The sequence below is a fragment of the Pristiophorus japonicus genome, chromosome 16, assembly GCF_044704955.1.
Source record: "Pristiophorus japonicus isolate sPriJap1 chromosome 16, sPriJap1.hap1, whole genome shotgun sequence".
In the NCBI taxonomy this organism is placed as follows: Eukaryota; Metazoa; Chordata; class Chondrichthyes; family Pristiophoridae; genus Pristiophorus; species Pristiophorus japonicus.
In genome coordinates this window covers 36494110-36510725 of record NC_091992.1, presented here as the reverse complement: position 1 = coordinate 36510725, position 16616 = coordinate 36494110, and the positions used below count along the sequence as shown (strand labels likewise).

The following is a 16616-nucleotide window of genomic DNA, read 5'->3' as shown; positions in this document are numbered from 1 at the left end:
GAAGGAAAAGCTTGCATTTATATTGCGCTTTTCACGATCTTAGGACGTCCCAAACCGCTTTACAGCCAATGAGACACTTTTGAAGTGTAGTCACTGTTGTAGTGTAGAAAACGCACCACACAATTTGCATACAGCAAGCTCCCACAAACAGCAATAAGATAATGACCAGATAATCTGCTTCAGAGATGTTATTGAGGGATCGATATTGCTCAGGACACGGGGAGAACTCCCCTGCTCTTTGAAATAGTGCTATTGGATCTTTTACATCTGAGAGAGCATCTGAAAGGTGGCACCTCTGACAGTGCAGCACTCCCTCAGTACTGCACTGGAGTGTCAACCTAGATTTTTGTGCTCAGGTTTCTGGAGTGGGATTTGGAACCCACAGCCTTCTGACTTTTACGTCTAGCTGAGATTGTGAATTATTACGCAAATTAATTTGGCTTAAATTACATACTATTATCTCAAATCTGTTTAAAACCAATTGTGTTGCAGTAACTGACTTATTACATAAGAACATAAGAATTAGGAACAGGAGTAGGCCATCTAGCCCCTCGAGCCTGCTCCGCCACTCAACAAGATCATGGCTGATCTGGCCCTGGACTCAGCTCCACTTACCCGCCCGCTCCCCATAACCCTTAATTCCCTTATTGGTTAAAAATCTATCTATCTGTGATTTGAATCCATTCAATGAGCTAGCCTCAACTGCTTCCCTGGGCAGAGAATTCCACAGATTCACAACCCTCTGGGAGAAGAAATTCCTTCTCAACTCGGTTTTAAATTGGTTCCCCCGTATTTTGAGGCTGTGCCCCCTAGTTCTAGTCTCCCCGACCAGTGGAAACAACTTCTCTGCCTCTATCTTGCCTATCCCTTTCATTATTTTAAATGTTTCTATAAGATTACCCCTCATCCTTCTGAACTCCAACGAGTAAAGACCCAGTCTACTCAATCTATCATCATAAGGTAACCCCCTCATCTCCGGTATCACCCTAGTGAATCGTCTCTGTACCCCCTCCAAAGCTAGTATATCCTTCCTTAGGTAAGGTGAACAACTCTTTGGGGGGGGGGGGGACAAAATAAACATTAGATCAAGTGCCCCCTGATCTGGGGGACACTCCAGACACTTAACTGCCCCTTTTTCTAATAAATGTTTTTTTTTGTGGGGTTTTTTTTGTGATTTTTTTGGGGGGCATTAAAACCATATATTTTACAAGTGCCCCCTATAAAAGGGGAGGAGGACACTAAAAATCCGGCAATTAAAGCAAATTAAACTTTAAAACATATAAAATCAAATTAAAATTTGGTTGCCGGGGGTAACGATGCACTCCAGTCCCTCCGGTGCCCACCTCTCGCAGAAGGCCGCGAGCGTACCGGTGGACACCGCGTGCTCCATCTCTAAGGACACCCTGGCCCGGATGTGCGCACGGAAGAGAGGCAGGCAGTCGGGCTGAATGACCCCCTCGACCGCCTGCTGCCTGGACCGGCTGATGGCACGCTTGGCTGTGCCCAGGAGCAGTCCTACGAGGAGGCCCTCGGACCTATCCGCTCCCCTCCGCACAGGGTGCCCAAAGATCAGGAGTGTGGGACTGAAGTGCAACCAGAAATTGAGGAGCAGCCCCTTTAAATAATGAAACAGGGGCTGCAACCTCGCACACTCCATAAAAACATTGAATACGGACTCTTCCAGACCACAGAAATTGCAGGCGGCCTGGGAGTCCGTGAACCGGCTTAAAAATTTGTTGAACGGCACTGCTCCGTGCACCACCCTCCAGGCCAAGTCCCCGATAAATAATGGGAGGACTCCCGCATAGGTAAGGTGAACAAAACTGCACGCAGTACTCCAGGTGCGGCCTCATCAATACCCTGTACAGCAGGACCTCCCTGCTTTTGTACTCCATCCCTCTCGCCATGAAGGTCAACATTCCATTCGCCTTCCTGATTACCTGCTGCACCTGCAAACTAACTTTTTGGGATTCATTCACAAGGACTCCCAGGTCCCTCTGCACCACAGCATGTTGTAATTTCTCCCCATTCAAATAATATTCCCTTTTACTGTTTTTTTTTCCAAGGTGGATGACCTCACATTTTCCGACATTGTATTCCATCTGCCAAACCTTAGCTCATTCGCTTAACCTATCTAAATCTCTTTGCAGCCTTTCTGTGTCCTCTACACAACCCGCTTTCCCACTAATCTTTGTGTCTCTGTCCCCTCTTCCAGGTCATCTATGTATATTATAAACAGTTGTGGTCCCAGCACCGATCCCTGTGGCACACCACTAACCACCGATTTCCAACCCGAAAAGGACCCATTTATCCCGACTCTCTGCTTTCTGTTAGCCAGCCAATTCTCGATCCATGCTAATACATTTCCTCTGACTCCATGTACCTTTATCTTCTGCAGTAACCTTTTGTGTGGCACCTTATCGAATGCATTTTGGAAATCTAAATACACCACATCCATCAGTACACCTCTATCCACCATGCTCGTTATATCCTCAAAGAAGTCCAGTAAATTAGTTAAACATGATTTCCCCTTCACGAATCCATGTTGCGTCTGCTTGATTGCACTATTCCTATCTAGATGTCCCGCTATTTATCACAGGGTTTTTCCAGAGGTTGTGTCCCAGGTTCAGTTCAGTTTGTGGATGGTATTGGTTGTCGCAAGTGCCTCGTATAGTCAGTTAGTTGTCCGAAACTCGGCAAAGTGAATGATTAGTATCCTCCGGACCAACACCGCTTCTCTTTTACTTTTCAGATGGAATGATTAACGTGGACATGGGCAGGTGACCCAAGTTCGCCTCAGGCTAATTAAAAGACCCGAGAGGTCAATGGATGTCAGGAGTGCTCGGCCGGAAAAGAGGCAGTGAGTAAAAAAATAATTTTGTGTGTGTGTGTGAGAGAATCCCAAGTTAGAACTGGCAAGTGAGTGAGTACCCCGATAATTGGTAGGGCAGAGTCATCCCTAAGGTACTGCCCGGTGTCCACCTGAATAAATAGTTATGGCAAGCTCCTGCTCGCAGTCAGTTGCACAGGGGATTTGGACACACACACACACACACATCAGGAAATATAAAAGCACTGCTGCAGCTGCGTAAAGGTTTGTCATAAAATCATAGCATCGTGAAATTTACAGCTCAGAAGAAGCTGATTCAGCTCCCAATATCAGTACTATAGCTACCTACTCGAATCCAAAGTGCATGAATATTTTTCAGTTCCATTTCAAATCCAAGACAAATTAGAATAGCAATATGAGGCCTTGTTGTTTATTACTGGCAGCTTGCGCTGGTAGTGTCTTATTATTTTAGAGAATGAAACGTATAGGAATTCAAGACAATAAATACTCTGAAGACAAGGGGTTGAAAGTTCACGCCATTTCTTATCAGTGAAGGGTTCCTGAAAGTGCAGGGACACATCTGCAAAGGGATATAGATAGGTTAAGTGTGTGGACAATAAGGCGGCGGATGGAGTAAAATGTGGGGAAATGTGAAGTTATTCACTTTGGTAGGAAGAATAGAAAAACTGAATATTTTTTAATTGGTGAAAAACTACTAAAGGTTGGTGTTCAGAGAGATTTAGGTGTCCTCGTACAGGAAACATAGAGAGCAGGTGCAGCAAGCAATTAGGAAGGCAAATGGCATGTTGGCCTTTAGTGCTAGAGGTTTGGAGTACAAGAGTAAGGAAGTCTTGTTATAATTGTATGACCTTTGATATGACCACATCTGGAGTACTGTGTACAGTTTTGGTCTCCTTATCTAAGGAAGGATATATTTGCCTTAGAGGCAGCTCAAGAAGGTTCACTAGACCAATCTCTGGGATGAGAGGGTTGTCCTATGAGGAGAGATTGAGTAGATTGGGCCTATACTCTGGAGTTTAGGGAATAAGAGTCCATCTCATTGAAACATATAAGATTCTGAGGGGGATTGACAGGGTAGATGCTGAAAGATTGTTTCCCATGGCTAGAGAGTCCAGAACTAAGGGGTGTAGTTTCATGATAAGGGGCCGGCCTTTGAAGAAGTTCCTCCTTGTCTCAGTCTTAACTCAGAGGGTTGTGAATCTTTGGAATTCTCTGTCCCAAAGGGCTGTGGATGCTCAATCGTTGAGTATATTCAAGGTTGAGATGGATAGACAGATTTTTGGGCACTAGGGGAATCACGGGATATGGGGATAGGGCAGGAATGTTGTGTTGAGGTCTTTGATCAGCCATGATCTTATTGAATGGCGGAGTAGGCTCATATGGCCTACTCCTGCTCTTAATTCTTATGTTCTCATATGTGGGCACTGGCTCTTAGTGAGGCAAAGGAGGGTTGTCCTGGTTGGGGTACCGTCCCCAGAGAAGAGTCATCAAAGTAAATGACCATGTGATTCATCACCGCAACACCCAGGGGCGCTGGCTGTAAATGTGGTAGAAGATAGCAGATCTGAGAAAAGATGCCAATGTAATGCTACCCAACAGTATCTGTCCCATACAAGCTGCAAGATGTCTCCTGGGAACGTGTTACTCTTGTACGGATCACCCTCCAAAGCTGTCAGACAACCCTACAGCACTTTCAATGTTTTGTACTGTTGGCCATACACAGCAGGGCACACAAATAGGCTGCAACTTATGTCTGAAATTGTTGTCCCACTGAAATCTTAAAAGGGGTTCACACTGTTACATAACACTATGTAACCAGGCATGATGTACCACCAGAGGGCGCTACTGTTGGAGGACCCAGGGGTTACCTGCCCAGGTGTGCAGGGCCGTATAAAAGGGTGCCCACCATGTTGTGGCTTCACTCTGGAGTTAAAATAAATAGGCTAAGGCCATACCAGTTTAAGTACACTACAAACCTTGTGGAGTCTTTATATATGTATTAAAGACATAACAATTGGAACTTTCACGCGATCATGGCTGCTGTTGGTACCTTAGAGAAGTTTGCAGAGGGTGAAGATTGGGAAGCCTTTATCGATCGACTAGACCAGTACTTCATGGCCAACGATCTGGACGACGAGAAGCTGGAGGGAAAGAGCAGGGCGATTCTCTTGACCAGCTGCAGGTCCACGGTCTATGGCCTCATCAGGGATCTGCTTGCACCAGTGAAACCAACGGAGAAGTCATATGCAGCGCTGCACACACTGATTCGGGAACACCTCAAACCAAAGGAGAGCATCCTAACGGCCAGGTATACACACTGCCGCCCGGAGGGCCAGGATGTAGCGAAGTACGTCGCCGACCTAAGACGACTTGCGGGACCGTGCGAATTTGCCGAGTTCTTGAACAATGCATTGCGGGATGTTTTTGTGATTGGTATAGGCCACGAGGCTACCCTTTGCAAGCTGCTGGCTGCTGAAACCATTGTTGACCTGAAGAGGACCATCACCATAGGCCAGATGTTCACGTCCTCAAGTTGCGATACCAAACAGATGATCTATTCCCGGAATCAAAGCTTACCGGAAAGTACCGTGCATAAAATAACGCCGTTTGCAAGCAGAACTGTTGAACAAACAAGGATTGTACATGGCAGAACTTACATGCCTGCTGTTGCTAGACCAAGCATGACTCAGAGTCCCCCAAGATGTGTAAATGCGAATCCATTAACACAATACTGGTGCTGCGGAGGTAATCATAAGGGCCATCAATGTCGATTTAAAGGCTGTAAGTGCAAAAGCTGCAGAACAACGAGCCACCTCCAGCGAATGTGCAAACGTACTGTGACTCACCACGTGGCAGAGGAATTGGCAGAAGAGTTTCAGTCCGGTGAGGACTACGGAGAATTAGCAAGAGAGGCAACTCAGCCTGACGAAGCAGTGTACAGAGTACCTTCACTACAGAAAATCCTCCCAGGTTGATGAAAGTCGAGTTAAATGACATTTCAGTTTCCATGGAGTTAGACATGGGGGCGAGTCAATCAATTATGAGCCTGAAGGCATTCAAGAGGCTGTGGAGCAACAGAGCACAACGACCCAAGCTGATCCCGATTCAGGCAAAGCTGCGCATCTACACCAAGGAACTGATACCAGTTATTGGTAGTGCAGACATAAGAGTATCCCATGAGGGAGCGGTGCACAATTCACCACTGTGGTTTGTTTCAGGTGATGGGCCAATGCTGCATGGTAGAAGGTGGATGGGGAAGTTTCGATAGAACTGGGAAGACTTCTGTATATCTTCTCCGGTGAACGACGTCTTCCATGCTCGAAGGCTGAGCAAGCCCCCACCTTCAGCTGAACCAGGCATCGAAGTGCAGATCCATTTGCAGATCCCCGAGGCACAGGCCGTTCATCACGACCACGAGGAGGTAAAGATCAACTGAGCATCGGTACAGGCGCAATACCGACCATCCAAAGCCGACGACCTCTTCACGATGATGGAAGAGGCTCCAGGTCGACCGAGCAGAGTGGGACTCCGGCCGAAACGATCCGAATGCGCCTTCCCGACGCCAGAAGCAGAATCCCTGGGGAGGAAGATCGCGGCAGTCGGCATCATGGACATGGACAAGAGTGCGCCTAGACCACGGAACAAAAGCTCATCCAGACCACGGGACGAGAGTGCATCCAGACCACGGGATGTCGCCGCAATGAAACAGGGGCATGTGTTGCCCAGCAAGGAAAACGACTGGGCTTGGGACAAAGGTAAAGGGGCAGCCACTGAGAAGGCCAGGAACCCACTACATTCCAATAAGTTGTTTGCACTGTGTAACCCATGTGAGCGCTCTTTCGCGGCAAATGATGTATTACCATATGGGGTCGGGGGTACCTTACAACAAGCCAAAGTAGCAGGTGAACGGCAACCGGTCGTATATGTATCTAACAAAGTACTTGTAGCAAGTGAAGTGTTATCACACGAGGTCGGGCGTGTTGTACAGTAAGCCAAAGTAGCGGGCGAGCCCCAACCGGTTGTACATGTATCCAATATGGCAGTAGCCTGCGTTCACAGGACAAAAGTGACGTAGCAAAGAATGTCCCAATATTTGCTCGGGTCAGACAAGCTGCCAGTCTCTCAGTTTTTGGAGAGCAGAGGCACTATTATCAATGCTTTGTTTCGAATATGTCTAACACTGTCTGTGCACTGTAACATGATCCGCCACAACGCTGATGCCCTCAGTTGGCTACCGTTGCCCACCACCAAAGTGAAACGGCGCAGCCTGCAGACCCGCTCGTTGTTATGGAAGTGCTGGAAAGCGAGGGGTCAACCGTAATAGCTCCACAGTTTAGGACCTGGACCAGCCAGGATCCCACGTTACCGCCTGCTAACGGCGAACCGCTAGACGGGATGTTGCAGCTTATCCGTCGCAAAGGCAAAATGCTCATCCCATCAGATTGCCCCCTATGGGGCAACCCTGCAACGTTGCAAAGAAAGGCTGGGAGGCTCCACACAGTCGGTGGTCCTGGGCTTCCATACCATGGCCCAGGATCCACGGGGACCACGTGGCCTCCCACCACTACTGAAAGTCTCAAGGCCATATCGGCCCTCCTTGACTTACTTGCTAGACCTTAGGGTCAGCGACAATAGTCCAGAGTGGGCAGCCCAAATGATAAAGCCAAGCACCACACGTGTCACTGTAGACTCCCTACAGACCCAGCTATCCCGGGTGCTATGCAGTCACCAGACAGAATCACTCAGAACTGAGCCTTCCGTATGCTATCAGCAGAGAATGTACCATGATCACACGGCTCCTCCACGCGACATCAGAATAAATGACGTAGACCATGATCATGGCCCCAGATGGGCTGCTAGCACTGTATTAGCCAAAGAGCGGAATGGAGTGTTTATGATGAAAATGGAGTGTTTGTTGTGAAATCATGTAATAGGCAAACGCAGAAAGCATTTGGACCAGACCAAACTGCGCATTACAGATAACCAGGAACTACTGTGAAAGGACCTGGTCTCCAGCGACCCACCAGCACACACCAAATCTACAACGGACCTCGCGACCAAACTCGAGGATCATCCCACCATTCCCAACAGTTCAATCAGACAATTACTCGCATCAAAGACTTTTGGGGGGAATGTTGTTATGTACGTATACTTTATGTATTAACTATGTAAACAGGCATGATGTACCACCAGAGGGCGCTACTGTTGGAGGCCTCAGGGGTTACCTGCAGGTCCGTATAAAAGGGTGCCAACATGCTGCGGTCTCACTCTGGAGTTGAAATAAATGGGCTAAGGGCACAACAGTTTAAGCACAGTACAGAGTCTTTTGGAGTCTTTATATATGTATTAAAGACATAACACACACAACAGATCCTGCCAACATACCTTAGCTGGATGATGAATGTTTATTTACTGACACACAGTTTGGGTACCTATCTCTCAGTGTATGTGCTCCCTAAATTTACATATCTGAAGACACATAATAAAAGGAAACATATCTGAACTGGAGGAAGGTTCAGAAATTATAAGCCCTTGACACCCTTTGAGGAGGTGCCCCTGAACCTCTTTGCCTGTACAAGCAAGTAGCAGGTGGGAGATGAAGCTGGAAGAAGTGGCCTTGCATGTCAATGTAGAGCTCAACATTCCGCCAGCAATTCAAGGAGAAGTTTGCAAATATCACCAGGCAAAATAGCACTATCCACCATTCTACTAATTAGCTGTCTACAGTGTGCATGGTATGTAGTGATTGGGTCAGCACATGCCCAGATCTTTAATATCATTTGCTCATAAGCAAGACACCCACTCTGGCTGGCATGCCGAACCTGTAAAATTACCCCTGGAGTGTTCCATCTTACTCACACTACCTTCAGTACTTTGAAGTCTGTACATAAGATGAGGGAGTGCTCCCACATGGAGGCAGAGCCCTGCAACTTGTGAGTCTTGAGGGACCTTGAGGAGGCCACTCTCCAGATCATTGGCTGAAAGGAAATAAAGTGAATAATGGATGGTGAATGGGGAGGACATGCCCGAGTATGAATATCATCCTTTGCATGCTCTTCCTTCTCAATCACTATGGCGCCGATATTTACTCAGAGATGCGTTGTGAGCAGTGGGGGTGGGGTGCAGGGGGGGGGGCTTCAATATCGTGTGGGAAACTCGGAAGTAAGTTCAGCGTGTTTGTCTGTGGCTTTTTAACTCGGCCATCTCATTATCATTTTACTTCCGGTTTTGCCATCCAATCCGTGGCTGCAGGCAAGATGAGGACCCGCATGATGCAATCTTAATTCCAGTGTTTAAAAGGCTAACCCGAAGATGGAATTTGGAAGAGTCGGAGTTGAGAGGAAGAGAGTAGCAACTTCAACAATGGATTCAAAATGTTCAAAGACTGCATTCCAGTTGAATGATGCATCGCTTGATGTGCTGCTTGGGGCAGTGAGCAAGTTGGAGAGAGCTGCTATTCCCAGGAAGAAACCTGCTGCTGACACCAAGAATGCATGGCTGGAGGAGGCACAAGCATGATGTCACGCTGGTGGATTCAGTGCAGGAAGCACGCTCATGACCCAACCAGGTTAGGAAAGGTGAGTATAGTTGCACATTCACCTGCAGCTTGCTGTACGCATCACCTCAACCCCTCACTCTGTCTTCTCAAGCCTAATCCATCACATCAATCCTCATACCCACTTACCTTTCACACACACCCATCCTTCTCTTTCTGTGCATTTCCTCACATCCCCATCTATCCATCCACCACTCTCAATCATCCTCATCCTTATGCAATTTCATGCCTCTCCCCCATAGTCACCCTCACCAAATGCACTCCATCCATCAGCTGAACACTTGCTATTACACTCACTCATAGGTCTGTTCTTTCCCTCGTTGCAAGAGAAGGGAGTACAGAACACGAGGGAGAGGGACAGAACTGGAGGTGGTCCTCCACACATCTCGTGACTTACAGGTGCAGAGGAGGATGTGCTGGAAATCAGTGGAGTTTCGGTGTGCCAATCGGATATGGGGTATATGGGGAGCTCCCTGGTGACACAATTAAATATTAGTCACCCACAATTCGCATGGCACTCAGTGACGTTGACTTGATTTCAACAGCGAGTGAAATATGATCATCTTTATAATGATAACTTGCAACAGATTCTTACCTTGCCAGGACTAATTCATGTCTTTATCTCCGACAGGGCCTTCAGGCGTGCGGCACTAGTCGATGGATGTGGTGGGCGACGAGTGCTCAGAGGAGCTGACTCCTACTGAGGGTGCACCATCACAGGACTCATGCATACCATGCACCAGGTCACATACCCACACTTTGCTGGGATCACATAGGCAGATTTCATCTGGTGCCTCACAGAATCATAGTATGGTTACAGCACAGAAGGAAGCCATTTGGCCCGTCGAGCCCATGACAGCTCTCTGCAAGAGCACTTCAGCTAGTCCCAACCCCCGCCCTTTCCCCGTAGCCCTGCAATTATTTTTCCTTCAGGTACTTATCCAACTCCCTTTTGAAAGCCATGATTGAATCTTCCTCCGTTACCCTTTCAGGCAGTGCATTCCAGTTCCTAGCCACTCGTTGCGTAAATAAGTTTTTCCTCATGTCGCCTTTGGTTCTTCTACCAATCACCTTAAATCTGTGTCCACTGGTTCTCGACCCTTCTGTGAATGGGAACAGTTTCTCTCTATCTACTATGTCCAGAGCCCTCATGATTTTGAACACCTCTATCAAATCTCTTCTCAACCGTCTCTGCTCTGAGGAGAACAACCCCAGCTTCTCCAGTCTATTCTCGCAACAGAAGTCCCTCATTCCTGGAACCTTCCTTGTAAATCCTTTCTGCATCCTCTCCAAGGCTTTCACATCCTTTCTAAAGTACAGTGCCCAGAATTGTACACAATACTCCATTTGAGGCCAAACCTGTGTTTTATAAAGGTTCATCATAACTTTCTTGCTTTTGTACTCTGTACCTCTATTTATGAAGCCTAGGGACCTGTGTGTTTTTTTAACCGCTTTCTCAACCTGCCCTGCCATCTTCAACGATTTGTGCACATATACCCCCAGGTCTCTCTGTTCCTGCACCCCCTTTAGGATTGCACCCTTTAGTTTATATTGCATCTCCTCATTCTTCCTACCAAAATGTAACACTTCGCACTTTCCTGCTTTAAATTTCATCTGCCACGTGTCCGCCCACTCCACCAGTCTGTCTAGGTCCTCTTGACGTCTGTCACTATCCTCCTCGCTGTTCACTACACGTCCAAGTTTTGTGTCATCTGCAAATTTTGAAATTGTGCTCTGTACACAAGGTCCAAGACATTGATATATAATCAAGAAAAGTAGTGGTCCTAGTACCCTGGGGAACACCACTGTACACCTTCCTCCAGTCCGATAGACAACCATTCACCACTACTCTCTGTTTCCTGTCACTTAGCCAATTTTGTATCCTTGCTGCCACTGTCTCTTTTATTCCATGGGTTCAACTTTGCTGGCAAGCCTATTATGTGACACTTTATCAAAAGATTTTTGGAAGTCTATGTAGACCACATCAACCACATTGCCCTCATCAACCCTTTCTGTTACCTCATCAAAAAGCTCAATCAAGTTTGTTAAACATAATTAGCCTTTGACAAATCCATGCTGGCTTTCCTTAATTAATCCACATTTGTCAAAGTGACTATTAATTATCATTTCTAAAAGCTTCCCCACTACCGAGGTTAAACTGACTGGCCTATAATTGTTGCGTTTATCCTTACACCTTTTTTGAACAAGGGTGTAACATTTGCAATTCTCCATTCCTCTGGAACCACCTCCATATCTAAGCAGGATTGGAAGATTATGGCCAGTATCTCCGCAATTTCCGCCTTTACTTATTGCTGCATCCTAGGATGCATCCCATCTGGTCCTGGTGACTTATCTACTTTACGTACAGCCAATCTTTCTCGTACCTAAAGCAAAATACTGCGGATGCTGGAATTATTCTAATACCTCCTCTTTATCAATTTTTACCCCATCCAATATCTCAACTACCTCCTCTTTCACTATGACTTTGGCAGCATCCTCTTTCTTGGTAAAGACAGATGTAAAGTACTCATTTAATATAAGAACATAAGAAATAGGAGCAGGAGTAGGCTATACGGCTTCTCGAGCCTGCTCCGCCATTTAATACGATCATGGCTGGTCTGACCATAGACTCAGGTCCAGTTCTCTGCCCCCTCTCCATAACCTCTTATTGCCTTATCATTTAAGAAACTGTCTATTTCTGTCTTAAATTTATTCAATATCCAGATTCCACAGCTCTCTGAGCCAGCGAATTCCACAGATCCACAACCCTCTGAGAGAAGAAATTTCTCCTCATCTCAGTTTTAAGTGGGCGGCCCCTTATTCTAAGATTATGCCCTCTAGTTCTAGTCTCCCCTATCAGTGGAAACATCCTCTCTGCATCCACCTTATAAAACTCCCTCATAATCTTACACGTTTCAATAAGATCACATCTCATTTTTCTGAACTCCAATGAGTAGAGGCCCAACCTACTCAACCTTTCCTCATAAGTCAACCCCCTCAGCCCTGGAATCAACCTTGTGAACCTTCTCTGAACTGCCTCCAAAGCAAGTGTATCCTTTCATAAATATGGAAACCAAAACTGCACACAGTATTCCAGGTGTGGCCTCACCAATACCTTGTACAACTGTAGCAAGACTTCCCTGCTTTTATACTCCATCCCCTTTTCAATAAAGGCCAAGATTCCATTGGCCTTCCTGATCACTTGCTGTACCTGCATACTAACCGTTTGTGTTTCATGCACAAGTATCCCCATGTCCCGCTATACTTCAGCACTTTGCAATCTTTCTCCATTTAAATAATAACTTGCTCTTTGAATTTTCCTGCCAAAGGGCATGACCTCACACTTTCCAACATTATACTCCATCTGACAAATTTTTGCCTGCTCACTTAGCCTGTCTATGTCCTTTTGCAGATTTTTTGTGTTCTCCTCACACACTGCTTTTCCTCCCATCATTGTATCATTGGCAAACTTGGCTACGTTACACTCAGTCCCTTCCTTCAAGTCGTTAATATATTGTAAATAGTTGGGTTTCCAGCTCTGATCCCTCTGGCACCCCACTGCCAACCCGAGAATGAACCATTTATCCCTACTCTCTGTTTTCTGTTCGTTAGCCAATCCTCAATCCATGCTAATACATTACCCCTAACCCCTTGAACTTTTATCTTGTGCAGTAACCTTTTATGTGGCACCTTGTCAAATGCCTTCTGGAAGTCCAAATACACCACACATCCACTTGTTCCCCTTTATCCACCCTGTTCATTACATCCTCAAAGAATTCTAGCAAATTTGTCAAACATGACTTCCCCTTCATAAATCCATGCTGACTTTGCCTGACCGAATTTTGCTTTTCCAAATGTCCTGCTATTGCTTCTTTAATAATGGACTCCAACATCTTCCCAACCACAGAAGTTAGGCTAACTGGTCTATAGTTTCCTGCTTTTTGTCTGCCTCCTTTTTTAAATAGGGGCGTTACATTTGCAGTTTTTAAATCTGCTGGAACCTCCCCAGAATTCAGCGAATTTTGGTAAATTACAACCAATGCATCCACAATCCCTGCCGATACTTCTCTTAAGACTCTAGGAGAGCACCTCAGCCCCCTGCCTCCATGTGTAGGTTTCCATTTTGGTTCCTAATCAGCCTGTTTTACTACCCATTTTTATATTTATATGTCTATCGAAGATTTTTGGATTCTCTTTTATGTTAGCTGCCAATCTATTCTCATACTCTATCAATTTCCTTTTTCACTTCCCCTCTGAACTTTCTACATTAGCCTGGTTCTCACTTGTATCCTCAACCTGACATTTGTCATATGCCCCCTTTTTCTGCTTCATCTTACTCTCTATCTCTTTCATCATCCAAGGAGCTCTGACTTTGGTTGCTGTACTTTTCCTCCTCTTGAGTACCTCAACTGTACCCAAACTATTTCCTCTTTAAAGGCAGCCTATTGTTCCACTAGTTTTGCCTTCCAATCTTTGATTCTAATTTACCTGGGCCAGATCCGTTCTCATCCTACTGAAAGTGGCCTTCCTCCATTAAGGATTTTTACTCTAGGTAGCTCCCTGCCATTTTCCATAGCCAATCTAAGCCTTATGATATTATGATACGATCCTTAAATGTTCCCTTACTGACACTTGCTCCACTTGACCCACCTCATTCCTCAGAGCCAGATCCAGCAATGCCTCCTTCCTAGTTGGGCCGGAAACATACTGATCAGGAAAGTTCTGAACATACCTCAGAAATTCTTCCTCCACTCCGCCCTTTACACTGTTACTATTCCAGTCTATATTAGGATAGTTGAAGTCCCTCATTATCACAAATTTGCTCCTCTATATCCTTCCCACTAGTTGGTGGCCTACAGAATACATCTAGTAATGTAGTGGCACCTCTATTGTTTCACAACTCTAACCAAATAGATTCTGTCCTTGACTCTTTCAGGACACCCTCTCTCTACAGCACTGTAATAGTGGCCCAGAAATTGTCGTTGGTGGCTTCCCACGGGCAGGTGCCTTCGAGCTCAGAAATTTCTACGCAAGTACCTGGTGGCCCGGGAGGTTCGGAGACTTCTGGTCCTGAGCCTCTCGCAAACGTCTGCATAGAGGCCCAAATATTCCAGGAGCGCATGGGCTTCGTACATGTTACTAGGATCATGTGGGCTAGATCAACCGATCAGAGTAGAGGTATTCCCATTCGTACTCAATGGTGAGTTCCGATATATGGAATCACCATAAGTATAAGAATTAGGAGCAGGATTAGGCATTTGGTCCCTCAAGCCTACTCTGCCATTCAATAAGAACATAAGAACATTAGAAATAGGAGTGCGAGTAGGCCATTTGGTCCCTCGAGCCTGCTCCGCCATTAAATAAGATCATGGCTTATCATCTACCTCAACTTCAATTTCCTGCACTATCCCCATATCCTTTGATTCCCTTAATATCCAATGGGAATATCCTCAAAACACAGAATTACTGAAAATAAAAGTTAAAAACTATCACATATTTTAAATTAATAAAAATGGAATTTAATTAATTATTTAAAACAAAAATTACATTTTTTGAAAAATATATTTACATATTTTAAAGGGTTTAAAAAATTATCTTATTTAACAAGATTTTAAATGTTTAAATTATTTTAAAAAAGATGTCCGTCCTCCTGCCAAATGTCCCCCTTGTCACACTTCACAAGTGAGCAAGAGCATCTGGTGGTGACAGGGACAACAGTGTAGAGTCTGCATTGGAAGGCAAAGCCCTCTCCAAGCTTTGCTCAGCTAGACACAGAGGCTGTACCCCGGGTGTAATGTATCTAGACATGTGACTGCCTGTACTATTACATATGATGTGCCACCAGAGGGCACTACTATGGGCAACTTGTACACCAGCTGTATGGACACTAAGATATGCCACCAGAGGGCACTGCAGTGGGGGACTTGTAGGTTACCTGTTCAGGTGGGCCAGACCGAGTATAAAAGGCAGGCCACCATGTGTAATCCTCACTCTGGAGTTACATTAAATGGACTAAGGTCACTACAGTTCAAGTACAATACTTTGCCTCGTGGAGTCATTATCAGAGCATCTAAAGATATAACAATTGGTGAAGAGGTTACGGACTTTCACGTGAAAATGGCTAACCTTGGCACGTTGCAACAGTTCGCCAATGGTGATGATTGGGACGCCTTTGTGGAGAGGCTCAACCATTTCTTCACAGCAGACTACCTGGCAGGTGACAACCAGCCACACTGGCTGATAAGCACAGAGCTATCCTGTTAACCAGTTGTGGGCTCACTGTCTATGGCCTTGTCAGAGACTTGCTGGTATCAGCGAAGACAACAACCAAGATGTACAAGGAGCTTGTAACACTGATCCAAGAACAACTCAAGCCCAAAGAGAGCATCCTCACAACCAGACACCGGTTTTATACCCACTGATGGCCCGAAGGCCAGGAAATCGCGAAATATGCTGCAGACCTCAGGAGGCTGGCGGCACCGTGTGATTTCAACGACCACCTCACCGAAGCGCTGCAGGATATCTTTGCATTCGGAATCGGCCACGAGGGTCTTCTTCACAGGTTACTATCTGCGGATACCACAGTCACACTGCAGAAGGCCATCTCCGTGAGCCAGGCATGCATGACCTCGACCTGCGGTTCTAGGCAGGTGACTCATCCTCAGGACTCAAACCCGACAAGTACTGTGCACAGAATGGCACCTTTTAGAGGCTGGACTGTAGAATGTGAATCTCCTCAGGGGAGGGATAACAGGCCCCCGAGTCCTTTAACTCAGAGTCCGCCGAGAGGGGCTAATCGGTTAGCACCACGCTGGCGTTGCGGAGGGAATCACAGGGCTCACCAGTGCCGTTTTAAGGACTATGTGTATAAAGGCTGCAGCACAAAGGGCCACCTCCAGCGAATGTGTAAAAGAAATATGACTCACTGTGTTGATGAAGAGTCTGCAGATGGCCATGAATCCAGCGTGGATTATGAAGCGATAGTCAGAGAGGCAGCTCAGCCCCATGATGAGGTGTACGGCATATTTACCTGCACCACAGAATGTTCCCCATTGAGGATGGAAGTCGAGATAAATGGCGTTCCAGTCTTCATTGAAGTGGACACGGGGGTGAGCCAATCAGTAATGAATCAAGAAGCCTTTGAGAGGCTATGGGACAATCAAGCTGAATGACCCAAGTTGGTCCCGGTTCAGGCAAAGCTGTGCACCT

General features: G+C 46.2%; 1 protein-coding gene across 2 annotated transcripts in view; it reads right to left on the bottom strand.

The window, feature by feature from the left end:
• Positions 1-16616, bottom strand: part of galnt17 (polypeptide N-acetylgalactosaminyltransferase 17) — a 472564-nt gene that overhangs the window by 443789 nt on the left and 12159 nt on the right. The window lies entirely within an intron of this gene.